General features: G+C 39.8%; 1 pseudogene; it reads left to right on the plus strand.

Annotated features, from left to right (window-relative positions):
• Positions 1 to 15,761: 15,761 nt before the first annotated feature.
• On the plus strand, positions 15,762 to 17,520 carry LOC111749156 (olfactory receptor 7G3-like; annotated as a pseudogene).
• Positions 17,521 to 24,296: the final 6,776 nt, after the last annotated feature.

Raw genomic sequence — 24,296 nt, forward strand, 5'->3', positions numbered from 1 at the left:
ATTATTTGCTCAGCATACAGATTTAATAGGTATGGTGAAAGGATACAAGCCTGATGCACACCCTTCCTGACTTTAAAGCATGTAGTGTCCCCTTGTTCTGTTCGAACAACTGCCTCTTGATCCAAGTACCGATTCTTCATGAGCACGATTAAGTGTTCTGGAATTCCCATTCCCTGCAATGTTAACCATAATTTTTTATGACCCACACAGTTGAATGCTTTAGCGTAGTCTGTAAAAACACAGGTAAACATCCTTCTGGTATTCACTGCTTTCAGCCAGGATCCATCTGACATCAGCAATGATATCCCTGGTTTCATGTCCTCTTCTGACCACAGCCTGAATTTCTGGCAGTTCCCTGTTGATAGGCTGCTGAAGTCACTTTTGAATGATCTTCAGCAAAAATTTGCTTGCATGTGGTATTAATGATATTGTTGAATAATTTCCGCATTCCTTTGGATCACCTCAAAAGATCTTGTTTATGCAAACCCTACCTACCTCAATCTAAGGGATTTATAGTTTGCGTTTTACATTTTTGCCATTTATCTGCTTGGAGTCTATTTTTGCCACCGATGTGAGCAAGCATCCAAATTCATTTTATGTCCCAGTGACTTTTGTTAATAAACCCATTCATTCATTGTAGTACCAGTTCTACATTAAATAAACTACACATTTATGTGTTGGTCTTTTTCTGCTCAAAATAAGTTTGTTGTTCTAATGAACAAGCCCAAATCCATAGTTGGTTATAACCAAAAAGATACATTGTATCACAGGTTGGCTGTTTATTTGATCATCTGCAATTTTCTCAACAATGTTGATGACTAAGAGCAGTAATTTCAACCCATGGATTATAATGTGAAAAAGTGTATATTGAAGTTCTTGTTCTTGGTAGGTGTGGCCAAGTCAGTTCGTATTCATAGCAGCCCTGTATACAACAGAATGAAACACTGCCCGGTCCTAAGCCTACTGTTGTGGCCACTGTGTCAGTACATCTCATTGAGGGCCTTACTCTTTTTCACTGATCCTCTACTTTACCAAGAGTGATGCCATTCTCCAGCTAGTGGTTCCTCCAGAGAATATGATCAAAGTAAGTGAGACGAAGTCTTACGTTCTTCAATTCTAAGGAGCATTCTAGCTGTACTTCTACCAAGATAGATTTGTTAGTTCTTCTGGCAGTCCATGGTATATTCAATATTCTTTGCCAATACCATAATTCAAAGGCACCAAATCTTCTTCAATATTCTTTTTTCATTGTCAAACCTTTGCATGCATATGAGGCAATTGAAAATACTCTGGCTGGGGTCAAGCCCACCTTAGTCCTCAAAGTGACATCTTTGCTTTTTAGCACTTAAGAGAGGCCTTTTGCAGCAGGTTTTCCCAATGCAATATGCTGTTTGATTTCTTGACTGCTGTTTCCATGGGCATTGATTGTGGACCCAAGTAAAATGAAATGTGTGACAACTTCTATATTTCCTCCATTTATCATGAGATCTTATTGGTCCAGTTGTGATTTTTTTGTATTTTCTTTATGTTGAGATGTAATCCATACTGAAGGCTGTGGTCTTTGATCTTCATCAATAAGTGCTTAAGTCATTTTTGCTTTCAGCAAGCAAGGTTGTGTCATCTGCATATCACAGCTTGTTAATGAGTCTTCCTCCAATCCTGATACCATACTTTTCTTCAGATAGCTAAGCTTCTTGGATTATGTGCTCAGCATACAGATTGAATAAGTGTGGTGAAATGATACACCCTGATGAACAAATTTCCTTATTTTAAACCACACAGTATCCCCTTGTTCTGTTTGAATGACTGCCTCTTGGTTTATATACAGGTTCCTCATGAGCATGAATTAGTGTTCTGGAATTCCCATTTTTCAAAATGTTACCATAAATACTTGTTACCATCTACACAATCAAATGCATTTGCATAGTCAACAAAGCACAGGTAAACATCTTTCTGGTATTCTCTGTTTTCAGCCAAGATCCATCTGACATCAGCAGTGGTAATCCTCATGCCATGGCCTCTTCTGAATCCTTCCTAAATTTCTGGCAGCTCTTTGTCCATTTACTGCTGGAACCATTTTGGAATTACCTTCAGCAAAATTTTACTTGTGTGCGATATTAATGATATTGTTTGATAATTTCCACATTCTGTTGGATCACCTTTCTTTGGAATGGGCACAAATACAGATCTCTCTTCCAGTCGGTGGCAAGGAAGCTGTCTTCCAAATTTCTTGCCATAGAAGAGTGAGTGCTTCCAGTGCTGCACCCGCTTGTTGAAACTTCTCAATTGGTATTTTGTCAATTCCTGGAGCCTTGTTTTTCACCAGTGCCTTCAGTGCAGCTTGGATGTCTTCCTTCAATACCATTGTTTCTTGACCATATGCTACCTTCTGAAATGATTGAACTGCAATCAATTCTTTTTGGCACAATGACTGCATATTCCTTCTATTTTCGTTTGATGCTCTCAGAGTCATTCAATATTTTGCCCATACGATCTTGAAATATTGCAACTCGAGGCTTGAATTTTTTCTTCAGTTGTTTCAGCTTTAGAAATGTCAAGCGTGTTTTGCCCTGTTGATTTTCTAACTCCAGGTCTTCGCACATTTCATTATCATACTTTGTCTTCTCAAGCCAACCTTCAAAATCTCTTGTTCAGTTCTTTTACTTCATCATTTCTTCCATTTGCTTTAGCTACTTGAGATTCAAGGGCAAGTTTCAGAGTCTCTTCTGACATCCATTTTGGTCTTTTCTTTCTTTCCTGTCTTTTAAATGACCTTTTGCTTTCTTCATGTATGATTCTCTTGATGTCATCTCACAACTGGTCTAGTGTTCATTCATTAACTTTCAAAGGTGTCAAATCTCTTCTTGAGATTGCTGTAAAATCAGTTGGTGTATACTCAAGGTTGTACTTTGGCTCTTGTGAACTTTATAAATTTTCTCCAGCTTTGTCTTGAACTTGCATATGAGTAGTAGATGGTCTTTTCTGCTGTCAGCCCTTGGCCTTGTTCCGACTGAGGATATTGAGCTTCTCCATCAACTGTTTCCACAGATGTAGTCGATTTGATTTCTGTGTATTCCATCCTGTGAGATCCACATTTATAGTAGCCATTTATGTTGTTGAAAAATGTGTTTGCAATGAATAAGTCGTTTTGGACTTGCAAAATTCTCCATGGGATTTTCAACATGGTTTCTATTACAAAGGCCATATATTTCAACTACTAATCCTTCTTCTTTGTTTCTATCTTTCATATTCCAATCACCAGTAATTCTCTGTGAATCTTGATTTTATGTTTGATCAATTTCAGACTGCTGCAATTGGTAAAAAATCTTCAATTTTTTCTTTGAAAATAGTGGTTGGTGCATAAATTTAAATAGTTGTATTAACTGGTCTCCCTTGTTGGTGTATGGATATTTTCCTATCACTGACAGCATTGTACTTCAGGATCGATCTTGAAATGTTCTTTTTGCCACTCCTCTTCTATTTTTCATTCCTGGCATAGTAGAGCACATAACTGTCCAATTTTAAATGGTCCATGCCAGTCCATTTCAGCTCAGTAATGCCTCAGATATCAATCTTCATGTATTCCGATTCATTTTTGACAACTTCCAATTTCTTAGATTCATATTTCCTGCATACCATATTCCAATTATTAATGAATATTTGCAGCTGTTTTTTTCATTTTGAGTCATGCCACACCAGCCAATGACAGTCCCAAAAGCTTTACTCCACCCATTTCATTAAGGTAAACTCTACTTTGAAGAGAAAGGTTTCCCCAGTCATATTTTGAGTGTTATCTTAGGCTGAGTTCTCTAGAGAAGCAAAACTAGTAAAGTGTATAAATATATCTGTAGAGATAGATTTGTATGAAAGAAACGGCTCACGTGGTTGTAGAGGCTGGAACATCTCAACTCTGTGGGTCAGGCTGGAGGCTCCTTCTGAGTTACATAGCTGCAGGAGCTAGAAAATCCAAGAACGGCAAGTCAGCTGGGCTCTGGCTCACAGGCAGTGAAGACTGATGAATCCCAAGATTGGCAGGCAAGAGAGCTGGTGTACTGCTAGCTCAAGTCCCAAGAAGCAAAGATTAGATGAACAGGTGCCAGCTGCAGGAGCCAGTTTGAGCAAAAGCACAGGAGCTTTGCCATAAAGTCCATCTATATTGGATGCAGGCAACACCGTCAAGGAAACTCCCCCTTCAACTGATTGTCTACTCACAGCAGATCCCATAATGGTGGTGATCACGTTATATCAAATCTCATCATGGAGATGATCACATCACTATGCAACTGTCAAACTACATCATAACTGCCAAGCCAATGAGAATATTGGCCCATCCATGTTGCCATGCAATCTTAATGATCACAGTCTGTGCCTTATCAACTTGATGCCTATATATATCTCCTTAAACCATATGTAATCTCTGAATAAAAATAATTATAAAGTCATATTTGTGTCCAAGGTGTACAACTAGCACACGTATAACCAAAAATGCATTAGCCCTCTTTATGTCTAATGTTTTATAAGTGAAGAAAACAAAATATTCGATGTACACATACAAGACACAAATACTCAGAACAATTATAGTCCATGTTTCTACAATTGGTCATGTGGTTGTAACTGGTGTTTAGAATACCTCCTTTCACCATCCATTCCATATTACCTTTGCCCTTAGCATGCACCTCAGCTAATTGTAGTTCTTTGCCTGGTGTGATGACTCAAACCTTTGTTGCTGGTGGGCCATGTCAGAATTGGGTTGCTGTGGTTTTCCATTGAGTTTAATCACAAGGCATGGTAGTACTAAGAAATACCCCAAAGAATCTCCTGCATTCCAGGCATTCTCTTCTTTACCTCCATCATGTAATATCAATTCAATTTCCTTTTGGTAATCAGGATCAACCACACCAGGCAGTATGATAACTCCCTTCTTTGCCTGTTGATCCAGAGGAATAAGGAGCCCAAAGTGTCCAGGTGGCATTCTTAACTTCTGTCTCAACTGAATTAGTAATGTGTCTCCAGTCCCTTTGAAACTGAGAGCTCTAGACCCTGAAGAGCATAGGGTTGAGGGGACAAGAAGCAAAAATTTTGCGAGTGGGTCATAAGGGGTAACAGTGAATGGTTGTTGTTGTTGTTATTAGGTGCTGTCAAGTTGACTCTGGCACATAGTGACCCTACGTACCACAGAACAAAACACTGCCCGGTCCTGAGCCAGGCTTGTAATAGTTGTTATGCTTGAGTCCATTGTTGCAGCCACTGTGTCAATTCATCTCTTCTAGGGTCTTCCACTTTTCCACTGACCTTATACTTTACCAAACATAATGTCCTTCTCCAGGGACTGATCCTTCCTGACAACATGTCCAAAGTATTTAAGAGGCAGTCTCACCATCCTTGCTTCTAAGGAGCATTCTGGTTGTACTTCTTCCAAGACAAATCTGTTCTTTTGGCAGTCCGTGATATATTCAATACTCTTTTTCAACACCACAATTGAAAGGCGTCATTTCTTCCTCGGTTTTCTTTATTCATTTTCCAGCTTTCACATGCATATGATGCAATTGAAAATACCATGGCTTGGGTCAGGCCCACCTTAATCTTCAAGGTGACATCTTTGCTTTTCAACACTTTAAAGAGGTCCTTTGCAGAAGATTTGCCCAATGAAATGTGTCTTTTGATTTCTTGCCTGCTGCTTCCATGGGTGTTGATTGTGGATCCAAGTACAATGAAATCCTTGACCACTTCAATCTTTTCTTCGTTTATCATGATGTTGCTTATTGGCCCAGTTGTGAGGATTTTTGTTTTCTTTATGTTGAGGTGTAATCCACACTGAAGGCTGCGGTCTTTGATGTTCATTAATAAGTGCTTCAAGTCCTCTTCACCTTCAGCAAGCAAGGTTGTGTCATCTCCATAACACAGGTTGTTAATGAGTCTTCCTCCAATCCTGATGCTCCATTGTTCTTTGAATAGTCCAGCTTCTAGGATTATTTGCTCAGTACACAAATTGAATAGGTATGTTGAAATGACACAACCCCAACACACCTTTCCTGACTTTAAACCACTCAGCATCCCCTTGTTATGTCCCAACAACTGCCTCTTGATCTATGTACAGGTTCCTCATGAGTACAATTAAGTGTTCTGGAATTTTCATTCTTCGTAATGTTCTCCATAATTTGTTATGATCCACACAGTCGAATACCTTTGCATAGTCAATAAAACATAGGTAAACATGCTTCTGGTATTCTCTGCTTTCAGCCAGAATCCATCTGGCATCAGCAATGATATCCCTCGATCCATGTCCTCTGCTGAATCTGGCATGGATTTCTGGCAGTTCCCTGAGACATATTGCCGCAGCGACTGTTGAATGATCATCAACAAAATTTTGCTTTCATATGGTATCAACAATATCATTCTATAATTTCCACATTCAGTTGGATCACCTTTCTTGGGAATAAGCGTAAATATGAATTTCTTCCAGTCGTTTGGCCCAGTAGCTCTCTTCCAAATTTCTTGGCATAGACGAGTGAGCATTTCCAGTGGTACATCTGTACATTGAATCATCTCAGATGATATTCCATCAATTCCTGGAGCCTTGTTTTTCACCAGTGCCCTCAGTGCAGCGTGGGCTTCTTCCTTCAGTGCCATTGGTTCCTGATCATATGCTATCTCTTGAAATGTTTGAATGATGACTCTTTTTTTTTTTTTTTTTGGTGTAGTGATTCTGTGTATTCCTTTCATCTTCTTTTGATGCTTCCTGGGTCGTTTAATATTTTCCGCACAGAATCTTTCACTATTACAACCCAAGGCTTGAATTTTTTCTTCAGCTCTTTCAGCTTGAGAAATACCAAGCACATTCTTCCCTTTGGTTTTCTATCTCCAGCTCTAGTGAATGGTGCTGCTCCCATTTCCACCCCTTGATTCCTGGGCCCAGGTATCTTGGCTATGGGAGAAACAGCACCATATATTGGATGCTAGTTTAGAACCTATAAAGCCTCCTGGAGATCATTGCCCCAGTCCTGCGAGGTACTACTACCTAGCTGCAACCATAATTGTGTCTTTAGAAGGCCATGCCATCATTCTATCAAACCAGCTGCTTCAGGATGATGGGAACATGCTAAAACCAGTGAATTCCATGGGCATGGGCCCACTGCAGCACTTCAATTGCTGTGAAGTGACTCCCTTAATCTGAGGTGAGGTTGTATGGGATACCACAACTGTGAATAAGGCATTCTGTAAGTCCATGGATGGTAGTATTGGCAGAAGCATTGTGTTCAGGGAAACATTCATATTCAGAGTGTCTATTCCTGTAGGAACAAAATGCCACACTTCCCATGATGGAAGAGGCCCAATGTAATCAGCCTGCCACCATGTTGCTGGCTGATCACCTTGAGGAGTGGTGCCATATTGGAAATTCAGGGTTGGTCCCTACTGCTAGCAGATAGGGCACTCAGCTGTGGCTGTAGCCAAGTTGGCCTTATGAGTGTTTCTGAACCAATGCATAATCTCCATCCTTGCTATCATGACCACTTTGTTCATAATCCCATTGAGCAATGACAGGCGTAGCTGGAAAAGAGGATGACTGGTTTCCACAGACTGCATCGTCCTATCCACTTGATTGTTAAAAATCGTCTGCTGATGTCACACTTTATACTTCACCGTTTGGTGCTAACTGGGATGTCAGCCAGGCCTAGAAGCCAAAATAGGTGGTGGGGTTGTGTGTTTGAGAACATTCAGCATTGCCTTGTAAGACATCTGCCTCAGGCAATGCACCAGGCATAGTGACTCAGACAAAGGCTTTTTAGGCACAGCTGCTTTAATCTCATCAGGTTGAGTGGAAGTGGGTTCTACCGAGGAGAGTGGCTTAGCAAATAAAAATGGAATAATCTCTTCAGATGGGAATGAGAGGGCAGGTTCTGTTGGTAGGAGTGGCTTAATGGAATTTAGGGGTTTGGTGTCCCCAGCTTCCTGATTAGCTGCCTATATGTTTCCATATACAACAAATTTGTCTTGGAAGAAGCGCAACCAGAATGCTCCTTGGAAGCAAGGAGGGCAAAGTACGTTTCACATACTGTGGACATGTTATCAAGAGGGATCGATCCCTGGAGAAGGACATCATGCTTGGTAAAGTAGAGGGTCGATGAAAAAGAGGAGGACCCTCAATGAGATGGACTGGCACAATGGCTGCAACAATGGGCTCAAGCATAACGATTGTGAGGGTGGTGCAGGACCAGGCAGTGTCTTGGTCTGTTGTACATAGGGTCACTATGAGTTGGGATCGACTTGATGGCACCTAGAAACATATCCCCATCCCAAGTTTCATGATCCCATTTCTTCCCAATCAATGCCCTCACTTTAACTGCAGACACCACTGAAGATTGGGAATTCAGTTGGCACTGTAATTCAGCCACTCTGGGTTTGTTTTTTCGCAACATCGGGTCTGTTACTACAAGAAATCAGGCTTTCTTTCAAGGCACAAGTGGAAATATTTATGTTGTTTATGTGGCACTTGAGTTGTGACTCTGAAGCCCTGAGCTCATCTCTTTCCTTCATAACTTTGTCTAGGGAATGTAGGACCAAGCAACCTGCTTCCTTATACTTCCCATTATTACGAAACTTAGAAAAGTGTCAAAAGTGATCACCCAGAGCCTCGTAGGTGATCAAAATATTTCCTTTGCCACCTTACACCACTGTGATGGTTAAGATAGTGTGTCAACTTGGGTTGGCCATGATTCTCAGTGTTTTGGCAGCTGTGTAATGTGATCACTTTCCTGTTGAAATTTGATATATGATTACCCCCATGATAGAATCTGTTGAGTGGTAGCAGTGGAGGTGGGGCCTGAGGTAGCTCACCGCCTCCTCAGCCTTCATCTCTCTACCTTCTGCTGGCTACTTCCTTTTTCCTGCTCACCTTGCAAAAGTTGTTGACTTGTTCTAGACCCAACAGCTGTTTCTTGTCTGAATTCTTGTTCTTGGGACTTGAGCTAGCAGCTTACCTGCCTATCCTAGGATTTGTCCATCATCATGGCCTGCGAACAAGAGTCCTGCTCCCTGACCTGCTTCTTTTGGTTTCTCCAGCCCCTGCTGCTGACTCAGGAGACACTTATGGTCTTGTCTGCTGACCTTGGGGATTCCTTGACCGTCACGACTTGTGAGCAGGATCCATGCCCTCCAACCTGCTCATCTTGGGCTCACCAGCTTCCGCGGCTCTGTGAATTGGGAAAGGACTCTATCCTGATCCATGGACTTGGGAAGTTCTAACCCCTGCAATTGTATGAGCTATTTCCTTAATATAAATCTCTCAGTCTATATTTATAGACATTACTGGTTTTGCTTCTCTAGAGAACCCAGCCTAAAACAACCATGGATTGGCAGTGCCCACTTCATTCAGTCATTAACGTCTTTAATACTAACCAGACTTGAAAACCAATTTGGAAAACTCATCCTTACAGTTTTGTTTCTCTAGAACCACTCTCGGTAACAAATGTCTTAGGCTAGGTTCTCTAGAGAAGCAAGACCAGTAAGTGTATAAATATATACATAGAGAGATGTTCATATTAAGGAAACGGCTCACGTGGTTGTAGAAGCTGGAACATTGTCCCAAGCGGTGAGTCAGGTTGGAGGCTTCTTCTGATTCACATAGCTTCAGGGGATGGTGAATCCACGATCAGCAAGTCAGGCGGTAGGGCTCTGGCTCACAGGCTGATGAATCCCAAGATCAGCAGGCAAGACAACACATAAGACTCTAGCTCAAGTTCTAAGGGCCGAAGGTCAGAGGAACAGGCACCAGCTGCAGAATCCAAAACAAGGAAAAGCCCACGAGCCTTGCCAAAAAGTCCACATATATTGGATGCAGGCCACACTCCCAAGGAAACTTCCCCTTCAACTGATTGGCTACTCACAGCAGATTTATCTTGGAGGTGGTCACATTATATCAAATCTCATCATGGAGATGATCACATCATTATAGAACTGCCAGACTACATTATAACTGCCAAACCAATGAGAATTATGGCCCAGCCAAGTTGACACACAATCTTAATGGCCACAAGTGTCTTCCAATTTGAGAGGCTCATCTTCCAGCACTATACCAATCTCCCACTGCTATTCATATGCGTTTTAGTGGTCAGTTTTTTTAGAAGTAGACCCCAAGTTGTTCCTCTTATTCTGTCTTAGTCTCGAAGCTCTGCTGAAACCTGTCCAGAATTGATGACCCTGCTGGTATTTGAAATACTGGTGGCATAGCTTCCAGCATCACAATAACATACAAGCCACCACACTGTGACAAACTGACAGATGAGGGGTGGATATTGAAGTTAACTTCTATAAAATTTGGAAACGTTGATATTGAAATATTAAAAAGGAGGTTAAATACCTGTTATACGCTCAATTGTGTTTGATTACAGAGGCTAGATTAGAAACTGCTGGATATTAGATGCAGGAAAAGGATCCATGTGCCATCAAAGAATTAGCTCTCAGCATCTCCCTTTTTAGGGTTCATCTATTATATTATTGCTCTTATTTGTATAGAATACACATCCTCACACAATAAAGTATATATTTTTAGCCTAAACATGGTGTCAATTTTCCTAATCTTGTTTTTAGATTATGGGCACCTTTGAATATAAAGAGAGAAGACTAATACAATTACAAAAGGGTGGTATATCCATCTGTACAAGGCACTTGAAATGAGTATGAGCAGAATGAGATGAGGCAAAGAAGATGGTATGCCTGGGCTCTTAGGATAATGGAATCATTCAATATAAATTTTTCCTTCTCTTAGGCTTGCTGCTTAAGGGAACAGAATGAGAGCAAAAGAGTTTGACTAATGAGGAGCTTTGGGTATTGAAACCCCAAGGGGCACAGAGACATCAAAGAGTCTGCCTGTGACCACCCACTCAATAACCTTGCCCAGGTCAGGAGGCAGCACACCTGAGCCTTGTCTCCATCACTTCCCATAGGATCCTGGTCCTTCTTTGTTTTCTGTGCTCCATGAGTCCAGAGCCTCCATTTTTATCATTCAGCCTTCAGGGGAGAATCGAATGTCATTTCTTAATGCTGGCACTCAGGTAATCTGAAGTCCCCCAGTTTATCTTTTGCAAATAGGGAGATGTCTTTGTCTTCAAGTCCATCTGGGGCAGCTGTGAGGTGAGTACATGCAGAAGATGAGCAGAATGGAGTTACTTGTGTGATGCCTGCCAATTGTCCATAATCTTCTTGACATGTTTCCTTGTACTTTTGCACGAATACTTGAGCTTCTCTCATTCTGCTAATCACCTACTCTGAATCTAAATTTCCAGGGAATTTTTCCGTGTTAAATAGAAATATGCCCTTGCTCAATTTTCTAGAATTCTTTAAACAATTTTTGTATTTCTTTGGCAAGGGGCATGTGTGTTCAGTCAGCTTGTCCTTACCTGGTTCTTGATACACCTTTTTAAGGGAGATCTTTGACCTGGCTATGAGCACTAGCAGTGAGGAAGTGGAGAACCAGTGTGACTCCACAGGCTACATACCTGTATCTATCAGTGTCTCTTTATTAACCTAGGAAATATTTTAAGACAGATTAGCTCAGGGTAATAGGACAAATAGTCATATATCGATGCTTTCAGAATTAATAAATATTGACATTTTGCCATAACAGTTCTATTCTTAAAGTAACAAAATAGTAAACACAAAGATGATAAACCCTTTTTATTCCGCTCCATTCCCATCCTTTACGTGTGTGTGTGTGTGCCCAATGAAAATGCCCATCACCTGGAGAAGGGATAAATAAGTTCTGATGTAACAACAGAGTGAAATTCCTTAAAGTAGTTAAAGTTAATGAACCAGACTGAGCTGTAATAAGACTGATAAGGTTAAATGCATTATTTTCAGAGACCAATTGTAAAATGACACCCACGGTACATAAGGTATTAAAATGTAAAACAATAGCATTGTTTATTGATTGAATTAGACTGAAAGTAATGAAAACATAGGAGAATAATACATACCAAGTTCATTGTTGTGGTTCAGGTGGAGAGAAAAAGACAGATGTGTGAAAAAATAAAGGGGGAGGTATTCAAATAAATATGTATTTTTTCTTAAAAAATACTGAGTACATCACAAAATAATTAAAAATAACTCAGAATAAAGGATTTAAGCTCATACAAAAAGGGAAAGAATCATAATTTTAAAAAGTACATAATGCAAGTATGGTGATATATTTTAGTTTGATGGTGCTGAGTGGTGGATAATTAGGCCTTTGTTGTTTTCTCTGTACTTTTCAGTGTGCTTGAAATATTTCAATTTAAAGAAGAATAATTTATGTCTGCGTAATTTTAAAACTTATTTCAATTTTCCCACACTATCGATGTCTTTTATAGATGTCTTGTTAGAGAAATTAACTTCTGTTTTTTAAGTTTTCATTCTTTGTCATGGTACATCTAGGTCTAATTTATTCGTTTTAATTGCTAGATATTTCATCCTATGTCCACGCCAAATGAACATTGATATCTCATTAACCTGTTGCCATCGAGTTGATTCCAACTCATAGCAACCCTAGAGGACAGAGTAGAACTGCCCTAAGGGGTTTCCAAGGCTGAAATCTTTCCAGAAGCAGACTTCCTCATCTTTCTCCTGCAGGGTGGCTGGTGGGTTTGAACAGCCGACTTTTGATTAGCAGCCAAACACTTAAACACTGCCACCAGACCAGGGCTTCTTTTCCACTGATATCAGTGATGTTCATTTGGCTTGTTCTCTCCTCCTGCTTCTCTAGATGAGCAAGATTCCCTGTAGAGTTTTGGCACATTTTTCTTCCCTAAAATTTGTCGTTTTCACATTAGGAATGTTCTAACTATGAGTCGGAATTGACTCGACGGCACTGGGTTTGGTTTTGGTTCTTTTAACTTTCATTGATCCTCTTTCCTCTGGCCCCGCCTGTCACTTCCCTTCTGTAATGAACAATGCCAAGCTGTGCCCATGCAGAACAAATCACAACAGGAAATATCGAGAGGGTGTGATATGTTGAACACTGTGCTTGATGATTTTTTCTATTCATTTCTCATTTTTACAATATCCCTATACTGTTCCACGATAGGTCCCATTATACAAAGGAGAAATCTGAGGTTTCTGAACAGTTATAAAAGTTTCTACATTCACAAAGCAAGTGCTAGAGTTGGGAATAAACTCAGGGGTGTTTGATTCCAAACCTTCCAGCAAATGACAGATTTTGTTAGGGTTGCTTGTTGTATGACCCCATGCTTAGGGCCCCAGGTTTCCTTGTTGGTGAAGCAGTATTTGTCAAGGGGCATTTACTCTGAACATAAACATCCTAATGAGCTGTTCACTCGTGGGATTCCTTTAGAGACCATTTCTGAATCATTGGTTCATGAGAATAAAGGGTAAACACATAAATGTGCTCAGGACTTATACAATCAATTCTTGCTTTTTTTTGAGAATCCAGTGATCATATTCTCAGGGACCTCATCTTAACACAGGAAGTGGGAGTGTCCTGGAGTTGATCCTGGCACACAACCTTGGGATTCCCATAGCAGCCAGTTCCCAAGGCTGCCAGACTCAGGCTTTGATGGGCTTAACCGGAAACAAAAGAAAGGAGGATATGGCTTTTCATGATTGATTCTCAAGAGTTCTTTTTCTAACATCATCTGCTAATTGTACAATGGAGACAATGAGTCAAACTATGAAAGGAATAGGAAATGCATCAAGCTCCTGAGTAGAGAAGAATAAATTATTTCCATAATCTGCCACAAAAAGGTAGGAAGGAAGGGAGGGGCAGATTTCAATAAGATACCTAAGGAAAGGAAATGTAATCTATTAATGAAGATTAGTTATGGCTCTCCAAATTTAAAACAGTATGGTGTTTTTTTCTATTGCTTTTCATGTACAAACGTAAGTAGTAGTTAAACAGAACTTCCTACTTTGCCCTGTGTGATATGCATAAGATAAGGAATTTCTAAAAATAAGGTCTTATTAGCTCGTTCAATTGAAATGATCATCTTAAATAATAAGTACTTCATACCTTAACTGATAAGTACCTCATACACTCACCAGATGCGAAGATCCTTACTAGACAATTTGTTTTGATTAAATGTTTAAGTCTCAAAGCTATAAAGGCATTTGAGGTGTATAGGTATACTTCAGAAGCCCTGGTGGCATAGTGGTTAACTGCTATGGCTGTTAACCAAAAGGTTGGCAGTTCTAATCTGCCAGGCACTCCTTGGAAACTCTAGGGGGCAGTGCTACTCTGTCCTATAGGATCACTTTGAGTCAAAATCTACTTGACAGCAGTGGGTTTTTTTTTTTTTTTTTAGGTGTACTTTTTTGCTTAAGTTCCTTTTTCCATTTAAGGCTGACTTGGCAAATTTCTACTCCCCCTCTTCCTACTACCGTAGGTACATGCCTGACAGGATACCTGTGTTGTCAGATTGTGCCTTTCCTATCCTAAAATTTTACTTAGGACACACCAACAAATTATTTCTCTTTTCTTCAGTGATTTAAAGACCCCATGCATTTCATTCTTCCTCTCATTCCTCTGTTTTAGGGGAAAAAAAAATGTTCTGCGTATAATCTCAGGTATTGGGAGAAAAAAGAATCTTATTGCCATAATAGCTATAACAGCTTGAGATTTAGGGAGCATATTCCAAAACTGACCTCAAGTCCTGAGGGTGGGTCCTGCTTTGGTAATGTCACCTGCTAGATACTACCTATGAGGTCAGAGGGTAGGTGACTTTGAAGACCAGGGAAAGCACTTGGTGTTGGACTCACATGGAATTTTTCAAGAGGCAAGTGATGGAATCTGTTGACCCTTCCAGTGCCTGATCCTGTCCTACTCAGGGATAGTATCACACGGTGGTAAGAGGTCCACTCTGATCTGGCAATCTAAGTTCAAATTCTTTCACCAGTTCTTATGAGATCATGTATTATGTATTCATAACTTAACCTCACGTTATGTACTTGAGATCATGGGTAAAATGAAGGATGATAGAAGCACCCAAGTCATGGATCCGTAGGGACAATAAAATTAATTCAGATAAATACTGAGAATTCTGTATGCCAATACTCAGAGCTCTGTGTTAGTGTTATTGTTGTAGAAGTTCATAATAGTTATTGTATTTGTTACTATGATATCTGCTAATTGGACCAAAAAACAAATCAGTTGCCATGGAGTCAATTCAAACTTATGGTGACTCCACGTGTGTCACAGTAAAACTGTGCTCCATAGGGTTTTCAATGGCTGGGTTTTCAGAAGTAGATCACCAGGCCTTTCTTCTGAGATGCCACTGGGTAGACTTGAACCTCCAACATTTTCCTTAGCTGCTTAACCTCCTGTGCCAAGCAAGGACTCCTGCTAACACTGCTATTTAGTTAGAACAATTAGGCAAGAGTTTTGTGATAAGGATCCAAAGAATGGAATGTTGAAAAGAAAGTAGTGAATTCAAAAGACAAATTGTGAAGACCCACTGAAAATGGTCTGAGTCATGGACTTGAAATCCCAGTCTACTTTGTAGCGCACTGATGAGCCAGATGATTTCTTCCTCAGGAAGTATACCAGGTCTGCAGAATATTGGTCCTCAATGTGTGGTTTCCAGCTGAGCAGCAGCAGCATTTGGGAATTTGTTGGAAAGGCACAATTTTGGAGCCCTAATGCCCAGTCTTCTGAATCTGATACTCTGAGGGCGATGCCCAGCAATCTGCATTTTAGCAGTTCATCCAGCTGACTCTGATGCAAGAAAGTTTGAGGACCTCTGCTCTAAAATATATATTTAATACCATACGATTTTGGTTTTCCTGCTAATTTGCAGAGTTCAGAAAATTCTTAAGAAAAAATATGTGCCATTTGATATTATATTCATGTTAACTGACGAATGTGGAAAAAGTAGGTACTTAAACGTATTTGGAAAGATGTGGTAGAGGAGGTGAAAGGAGGACAGGGAGAAATGAGTGTGTAGGAAGAAAGAGAACAGAGAGGGAAGGAGAGAGAAAAGGATAGAGGAGAAAGAGGAGGAGAGGAGAGAGAGAGACAGACACAGAGAGAGAGAACCACAGGAAAAATTTATAATATTAATTTTATTTCACAATACAGATTAGAGTGTTTCTGTAAAATAAGGGATCTTTGTACATCTGTTATATGTCTCAATTCTATTCTTTCCGTCAGAATCATCAACAAACATGGAATCAGAAAACCAAACAGGCTTAGCAGAATTCCTCCTCCTGGGCCTCTCAGAGAATCCAGAACTGCAGCCCCTTCTCTTTGGAATGTTCCTGACCTTATACCTGACCACTGTGGCTGGGAACCTGCTCATCATCCTGACCATCAGCTCAGACTCCCACCTCCACACCCCCATGTACTTCTTCCTCTCCAACCTGTCCTTCAGTGACATCTGTTTCAGCACCACTACGGTCCCCAAGATGCTGGTGAACATTCAGACTCAGAGCAAATCCATCAGTTACACAGGCTGCCTCACCCAGATCTGCTTTGTCCTTGTTTTTGCTGGTTTGGAAAATTGTCTCCTTGCAGCAATGGCCTATGACCGCTATGTGGCCATTTGTCACCCACTAAGGTATAGAATCATCATGAACCCCCACCTCTGTGGCCTGCTGATTCTACTCTCCTTGCTCATTAGCATCATGAGTGCCCTGCTCCACAGTCTGATGGTGCTGCGTCTGTCCTTCTGCATAGACCTGGAAATCCCCCAGTTTTTCTGTGAACTTCCTCAGGTCCTCAAGCTTGCCTGTTCTGATACCCTCTTTAATAACATCCTGCAATATTTTATGACTAGTATTTTGGGTGGTGGACTGTTCCTTGGGATTATTTTCTCCTACATGCAAATTGTCTCCTCCCTCCTGAAAATGCCATCAACAGGTGGAATGTACAAAGCTTTTTCTCCCTGTGGATCTCACCTCTCAGTTGTTTCCTTGTTCTACGGGACAGGTTTGGGGCGTATCTTAGCTCTGCGGCTACTCTACCCTCTAGGAAGAGTGCAGTTGCATCAGTGATGTACACGGTGGTCACACCCATGCTGAACCCCTTCATCTACAGTCTGAGGAACAAGGACATAATGGGCGCTTTGAGGAAACTCATCTCCAGAATATCTTCTTTTCATTAATGTTTCACCTGCTTTGGGCTTAAGCTGTTGGAATATGCTTGAGTGAAATAAATAATACTGATTCAGAGAACCTGATTAAGTTCTTTGAATAGTAGGAGTTCAGAAATTATAATGGTTAAAGGTGAAAATTTGGAGTCAGAACATTTGGGTTTGAATTCTACCTCTTGTCTGTAATAGCTGTGTGAACTTTTATATTTATTTCAGCTTTCTAAGTTCAGTTTAAAAGTCCCTAGGTGGCACAAATGGTTTGCACACAAGTGCCAAAGGCTGGTGGTTCAAATCTACTCAGAGATACCATAGAAGAAAAGTTCTGGCAATCTGCTTCTTTAAAGTTTAAAGCCAAGGAAACCTTATGGAGTGGCTCTACTCTGCAACACATGGGGTCGCCATGAGTTAGAATCAACTCGAGAGCAGCTGGCAGCAACCATAAGCTCAGTTTACTCATCTATACATTTGGCATAATTATATTCATTCACTTTTTTCCGTTTAGATTTGATATAGTTCAACTCTAAGAGTGAGGATACTTTCAGGCATACTGAGGGAAAAGTCTAAACTCACATAGCACCAAATATAAAAACAAAGGTTTCAGAGGTAGGGTAGGTCCAGAGCCTCCAGAACCACAGGGCTACATTTCACAGCTCCATATATTGTTTTTTTCCTAAAGCTGTTCCTGTGATGGTCATCAATGGCTGCAGCAGCACAGTGGTCATTTAAGATACAATAATCAGGGATGGAAAACTGACTGTTTCTTATTCAGTCTCAGTATTAGAGAAATAACCTTTTCAAGGAGTCATCCAGAACACATTCTATGTCATCATCCTGAGTTGGGGCATATGCTCCTTCTAAAACTAATTACAAGTAAGAAGAATTTCATTACCTTGAAAGGATTAGACAAATGTTCTGATTAGAAAAGTCTGAGGTGGGATCAAGTGCTACAACAATTACAAGTGTTTAGTACAATGCCTGCCACCTAATAAGTTACTCAAGGAATATACTAGATGAATGTGAGCCAGCACAATTTATTTCCAAGGGTAGCACTCTCTCCTTTTTCGATTCCTTCTGCTTTTACACATTTGGGCACTTGAGTTAGTCATTATCCTAGCTTATTAATTTAAATATTTATCAGCAGTTAATACTTATGTTGTAGGCAAAACCACATTTGGAAATACTTCATTGAATGTCCTGCTGTCTTCTTTTTGTTACATTGAAAGAACAACTTTGGATTTTCATTTTTCAGTGACTTAATTTTAAATGGTTGGATTGATCTACTTTTTCCCTTTTGGACTGTGTGTGTTACATCTCATTCAAGAACTGATCACCTCCTCCAATCTAATAAAGATATTTACTTATATGGTTCATAAACATTTAATTATTTTTTCTTTTGTGTTTAAAAGACGTTGGAATGATTTTTGAATATGGTGAGATGGAGAATCCAATTTCATTTTATTTCCATATGGACAAACAACGATTTCAGCACAATTTTCTGAATGATACCATCCATGAAGCCATGGTGGTGCAGTGGTTAAGAGCTCAGTTGCTAACCAAAGGGTTGGCAGTTCAAATCCACCAGCTGCTTCTTGAAAACGTTATGGGGTGGTTCTGTTCTGTTGTGTAGTGTTGCTATGAGTCACAATCGATGATGGCAATGGGTTCAGTTTTTTGTTTTTATTCCCTGAAATGCTACATCTTATAAATAAAGTGACTGATTCCTCCTCTGTACTTAATAATTCTTTCATGTACATGAAGATACTCTTAGTTCTATTTTCCTGTTCTATACTAGAACCATACCATTTTAGATATTATAGCTCCATGATATATCTTGACAGTCAGTAAGGCAAATACTTTCCATTGCTCTCATTTGCCCTCAGGGTAAATATTGTTTCTCCACTGTTCTTGCATATAATTTTTAAACACTGGAATTTCTCTTTCTTCCGCTAACCTGGTCTGGTTTGGGCACTAAGTTTGTGCTGGCCTTATAAAATAAGATAAAGAATATCTCTTCACTTATACTTTCTGAAATCCTTCCTTTAATCTTGAAATTAGCTCCATTGAATGCTTGGAAGAACTTGCCTGTAAAACAGTGTATCTCAGGTTGTGTTTCATGACAAATTATGTTATTGAGGATTTTAATTTATTGAAAGCATCCATGGTTACTTGCTTTCTATTTCTTCTTGAGAGAAGTGTGGCCTCTCGGATTTAACCAAGACCAACACTTCCACTTGTGCATAGAACTCAATCTTTCCTGCCTATGTTAGGACATAACTCTGGTAATTCTCCCATCTCTCTCTTGCATCATCAGGTTCTCCCTTTGATTTGTGTATGTTCAATAGCATCCAATATATTTGAGTTCCTCAAATCTTAAAAAACAAACAAACAAACAAAAAACCTCTATGGACCCCCTTATCTTGCTCTAGCAGTATCTTCATTTATCTGCTTCCTTTACCATAAAACTCTTCAAAAGAGATGTCTCCACTCGCTTTTTTCAATTTATCTCCTTCCATTTACTCCTGAGGTCAATGCAATCAGGCCTTTTCCCCAACAATTCATGAAGGGTGCTCTTGAAGAGCCACCAGCGTTATCTACCTTGTTAAGTCCAGTCCAGTCCAGGTCAGTTAATTTTTTGTCTTTCTCTTACTTGACTTGTCAACCACATTGACTTAGTTTATTACCTACAGAAACACTTTCTTCACTTGGATTTCAACATGACACATTATTTTGGTTTCACTCCTACCTCACTAGCTACTATTTCTCAGTCTCCTTTAATGTGTTTTTTAATCTTGAAACACTGGAGGGTCTCCCATTTCAGTCCTCAGACCTCTTCTTCTTCAGCTAACTTCACTCTTTTGTGACAGCATCTAGACTCATTGATTTAAAAGTCATCTGAACACAAATGAGCCCCAAATTAATATTTAGAGAGGAATTCTCCTTTGAATCCCAGACTTGTATATCCAAATTTCCACTTGCTATTCCTCAGTATACCTTGCCCCCAGCCTTCTTGTTATTATTGTTGTTAGGTGCCGTATTTTTGGTTCTGACTCATAGCAACACTATGTACAACAAAACAAAATACTGCCCGGTCCTGTACCATCCTCACAATCATTACTATGTTTGAGCCCATTTTTACAGCCATGCTGTCAATCTGTCTTGTTGAGGGTCTTCTTTTTCACTGACCCTCTACTCTACCAAGCAGGATGTCTTTCTCTGGGGATGCCCCTCCTGATAGCATGTTCAAAGTATGTGAGATGAAGTCTTGCCATCCTGGCTTCTAAGGAGCATCCTCTCTGTACTTCTTCCAAGACAGTTTTTTTGGCAATTGTTCTGTCAGTCTACGGTATAGTCAATATTCTTTGCCAACAGCAAAACTCAAAGGTTTCAGATCTTCTTAGGTCTTCCTCATTTGTTGTCCAACTTTCACATGCATATAAGGCAATTGAAAGCACCATGGCTTGGGTCCCATGCACCTTAGTCCTAAAAATGGCATCTTGCTTTTTTTTTTTAAACAATTTAAAGATCTGTTTTGTAGAAAAGGTGGTAATGCAATAACTCGTTTGATTTCTTGACTTTTGCTTCCATGGACATTGACTGTGGATCCAAATAAAATGAAATCTTTGACAACTTCAATCTTATCTCCATTTATGACAATATTGCTTATTGATCAGTTGTGAGGATTTTTGTTTTCTTTATGTTGAGGCATAATCCATACTGAAGGCCTTCGTCTATCATTTTCATCAGTAAGTTCTTCAAATCCTCTTAGATTTCAGCAAACAAGGTTGTACCATCTGCATATCACAGGTTGTTAATGAGTCTTCCTCCAAACCTGATGCTGCATTCTTCTTCACATAATCTGGCTTTGCTAATTATTTGCTCATCATACAGGCTTACCTATCTCAAAAAAACATAAACAAAAAAAAACCAAAACCAGAGCTGAATCATTTACTGTCAAGTTCATTCCAACTCAGGGCAACCCCATGTGTGAAGCAGAACTGTCTTCCATAGAGTTTTCAATACCAGTGATCTTTTGGAAGTACATCACCAGGCCATGCATCTAAGATTCCTCTGGGTGGATTTGAACCACCCAGCTTTTTGTTAGTAGCTGAGCATGTAACCTTTTGCACCACACAGAGACCTTACCTATCACAGTGAATGACAACTCTATTCTTTCAGGTGTTAAGTAGTTTTCTCTCATTGAGCACCCTCTTTGATTCTTCTATTCCTCTTGTACCCTGTGTCCAACCTTTCAGAAAACTCAGTTATCTATACCGATAAAATGTATCCAGAATTCAGGCAAATCTCACCACCTTCACTGTTATCACCATGACCCAAGCCACTATCATTTTAAGATTTGTACAAAAGTACTTTCCGTGGCCTCCCTGCATCTGCCCTTGCCATCTTCAGGAGGCTGTTTATGTAATATACTCACACTACCTTTTTGATTTCATGTTTCTATTTTCCCCATCATTCATTCTGTTATAGTCCTGCTGGTCTCCATATGTTGATCACTGATTTTGTTGGCTCCCTGTTTTTGTTTTACAATGATTTTCATTCCTGGCTGTTTAAATCATAATTTGCAGAATGATGATAAGGGTTTTGTAGTTGTTTTTCTGTCTGTCTCTTTCCATCTGTGTGTGCACTCTCTCTTGTCCAAGATGCTCCCACTACACCTTGTTGTATTTTATCTATTATTTCATGTGTTTGAAGTGATAGTGTTAGGATGGCAAAGGGTGACTTTAAAATGCCATTTTTTTTCAAAAAGGCGTGTCAAGAATACCATAGATTAACAAAATTCATATGGGAACAGTTAACATGGTAAAATAAACTGATCAATATATGAAAATATTGAATTCATTTAAAGATGAAAGTTTACAGACTTCCTGGCCTGACAGTGATTGGAGAAACTTGGAGGGTATGGCTCCCAGACACCTTTTAGCTCAGTAATAAAGTCACTCCTGAGTTTCACCCTTCAGCCAAAGATTAGGCCCATAAAACAGAATGAGACTAAAGGGGCACAACAGCCCATGAGCAAGGACTAGAAAAAAAAAGTGTGCAACTAAATGCAGGTAGCTCACACCAAAGTGACTGACATGTTTATGGCGAATAGTAGTAAAGGCTCAACCTAAGGAGGTATGTCGGGACAGCACTGGGACATTATTTATAGAGTGCAAAACCGTACAATATTTAAATAGAAGACAATTTGAGATTAAAAAAAAAGACAAAAGGTTTTTAAGTGAATATTAACTTGGAGCACCATCTTCACCTATAAAATAATGGTTGTCATTTACCTAAATTTACTGCGTACAGATAAACCTGCAAACTGGTCCTAGCCAGTGACACTGTGATTTCTCACAACTCTATTAAAAATGAAGAACCACACTTTCAATTCATAGTCCCTGAGTGAAAAGAGAGATATACATTGAAACAATTTTGACAAAATTGTACAAGGTGGTTATAAAAATCAAAAGAGGAAGTAACAGTTCTGTCTATACTGTTTGCAGCCAGAATTGACCACGAAGAATAGATTAGAATCTGCTTTATGAAACATGCAGAATGAAGATTAAGGTTCAGGAAACATTCAATGACACTAGATAAATTCCTAGGTATTTACATTTTTACATATTTTAGCTATTATAAATATAATATGTTCACCTATATAAACTATATTTTTACACCTTAAATTGGAATCAGACTTCCTAATATCATCGATGAGATAGACATGCTTTCAGTTGTATGGAAAAAGGGAAGATAGATGTGCAAGGTGTGTGAGTTGGAGATGAACAGGAACAGGTGAAGAAAAGTAAATGGCAGTCACCTGGCCTCTAAGGGTCAGGAAATCAGCCTTCCTGAATTCCCATTTATTATTGTCTTGGTCAGGGAGCCCTGGTTGTAAAGCGATTAAACACTCGGCTGCTAACCAAAAAGCTGGAGGTTCAAACCCATCATCCACTCTGCAGGAGAAAGACGTGGCAGTCTGCTTCCGTAAACTTTTAGAGCTTTGGAAATCTTATAGGGCAGTTCTACTCTGTACTAAAGGGTCACTAGGAGTCAGAATTGACTCGATGGCAGTGGATTTGGTTGGCTTGGATTGTCTTGGTCTATCAGAATTTGCACTGCCCTGGGATCAGAATGACAACAGAAGTGTTTAACGGAGCTTTGGATATTGAGCCGCCAGGGATACAGAGGTTGCAAATAGTCTTCCTGTGACAACTTCACTCAAAAGTCCTTCTCTAGTCAAGGAGCAGTGCACCTGAAATTCCGCCCACGGATGGTCTTCATGCCCAGGAGCCTGGTGCCTCCCCTGGTCCCTCTGCCTTTCCTGAGTAGAGATCTTCTGGCTACAGCACCCAACATCCAGGGCAGATGTCAAGCATCATTCCTGGTGATGCCAGCCAGGTAACCTAAATCCCTTAGTTAATGTTTGGAAATTAGGACAGGTGTTTCCTTATAGCTTCCTCCAGGGGAAACTGTGAAAAGAGTACATGCATGAAATGATTAGAGCCAACTCACCCATGGACTCCTGCCTAACCATCTCCCATCTTTCTGACATATTTCCTTGTGTCCTTGCAGCAATATCAAGCAGCATTTATTCAGCTAATCTCTTACTCTCTCTCTACAATGGCAAGGATCATTTTCTTCTGGAGCGGAAATTTGCCCTTCTCAAATGTGACTGCTAGAAAATTCCTTGACGTTTACTTGTATTCTTATGCTGATGGTGGGGAGGAGAGTTTTTGAGCTTCACTTTATCTTCCTATAACTGGTTATTGATATACCATCTTTGGGAAAGTTTTGGTATTATACTTTGTGCCAGGCTCTGAGGCTACAGGGAAGCAATTGGAGACACAGACTTAAGTAGCTCACTAGTTTGTCTGTTTCTCTTTATAAGATTACCAAATATTTAAAATTAGAACAGTACAGACAGTGTAAGAAAAAAAAAAAGACCACCTCTTACACATTTCCAGAATTGACAATTGTTGACGTTCTGCTGTAGCAACTTCAAGTATTCTTTTTAAAGTGGCAAAATAATATGCATACAGGAAGTATACCTTTTGTAATCCTTTCTGTTGTTCTCTTTCCGTTCCAGAAGCAGCGTTCATAGTTTTATATTCTAAATGTACATATCTGTCTATCTGTGTATATGTATATACATGTTTTTGTTAGGTGCCATTGAGTCAGTTTCAACTCATAGCAATGCTGTGTATGACAGAACAAAACACT

This window comes from Loxodonta africana, chromosome 3 (genome assembly GCF_030014295.1).
Source record: "Loxodonta africana isolate mLoxAfr1 chromosome 3, mLoxAfr1.hap2, whole genome shotgun sequence".
NCBI lineage: Eukaryota > Metazoa > Chordata > Mammalia > Proboscidea > Elephantidae > Loxodonta > Loxodonta africana.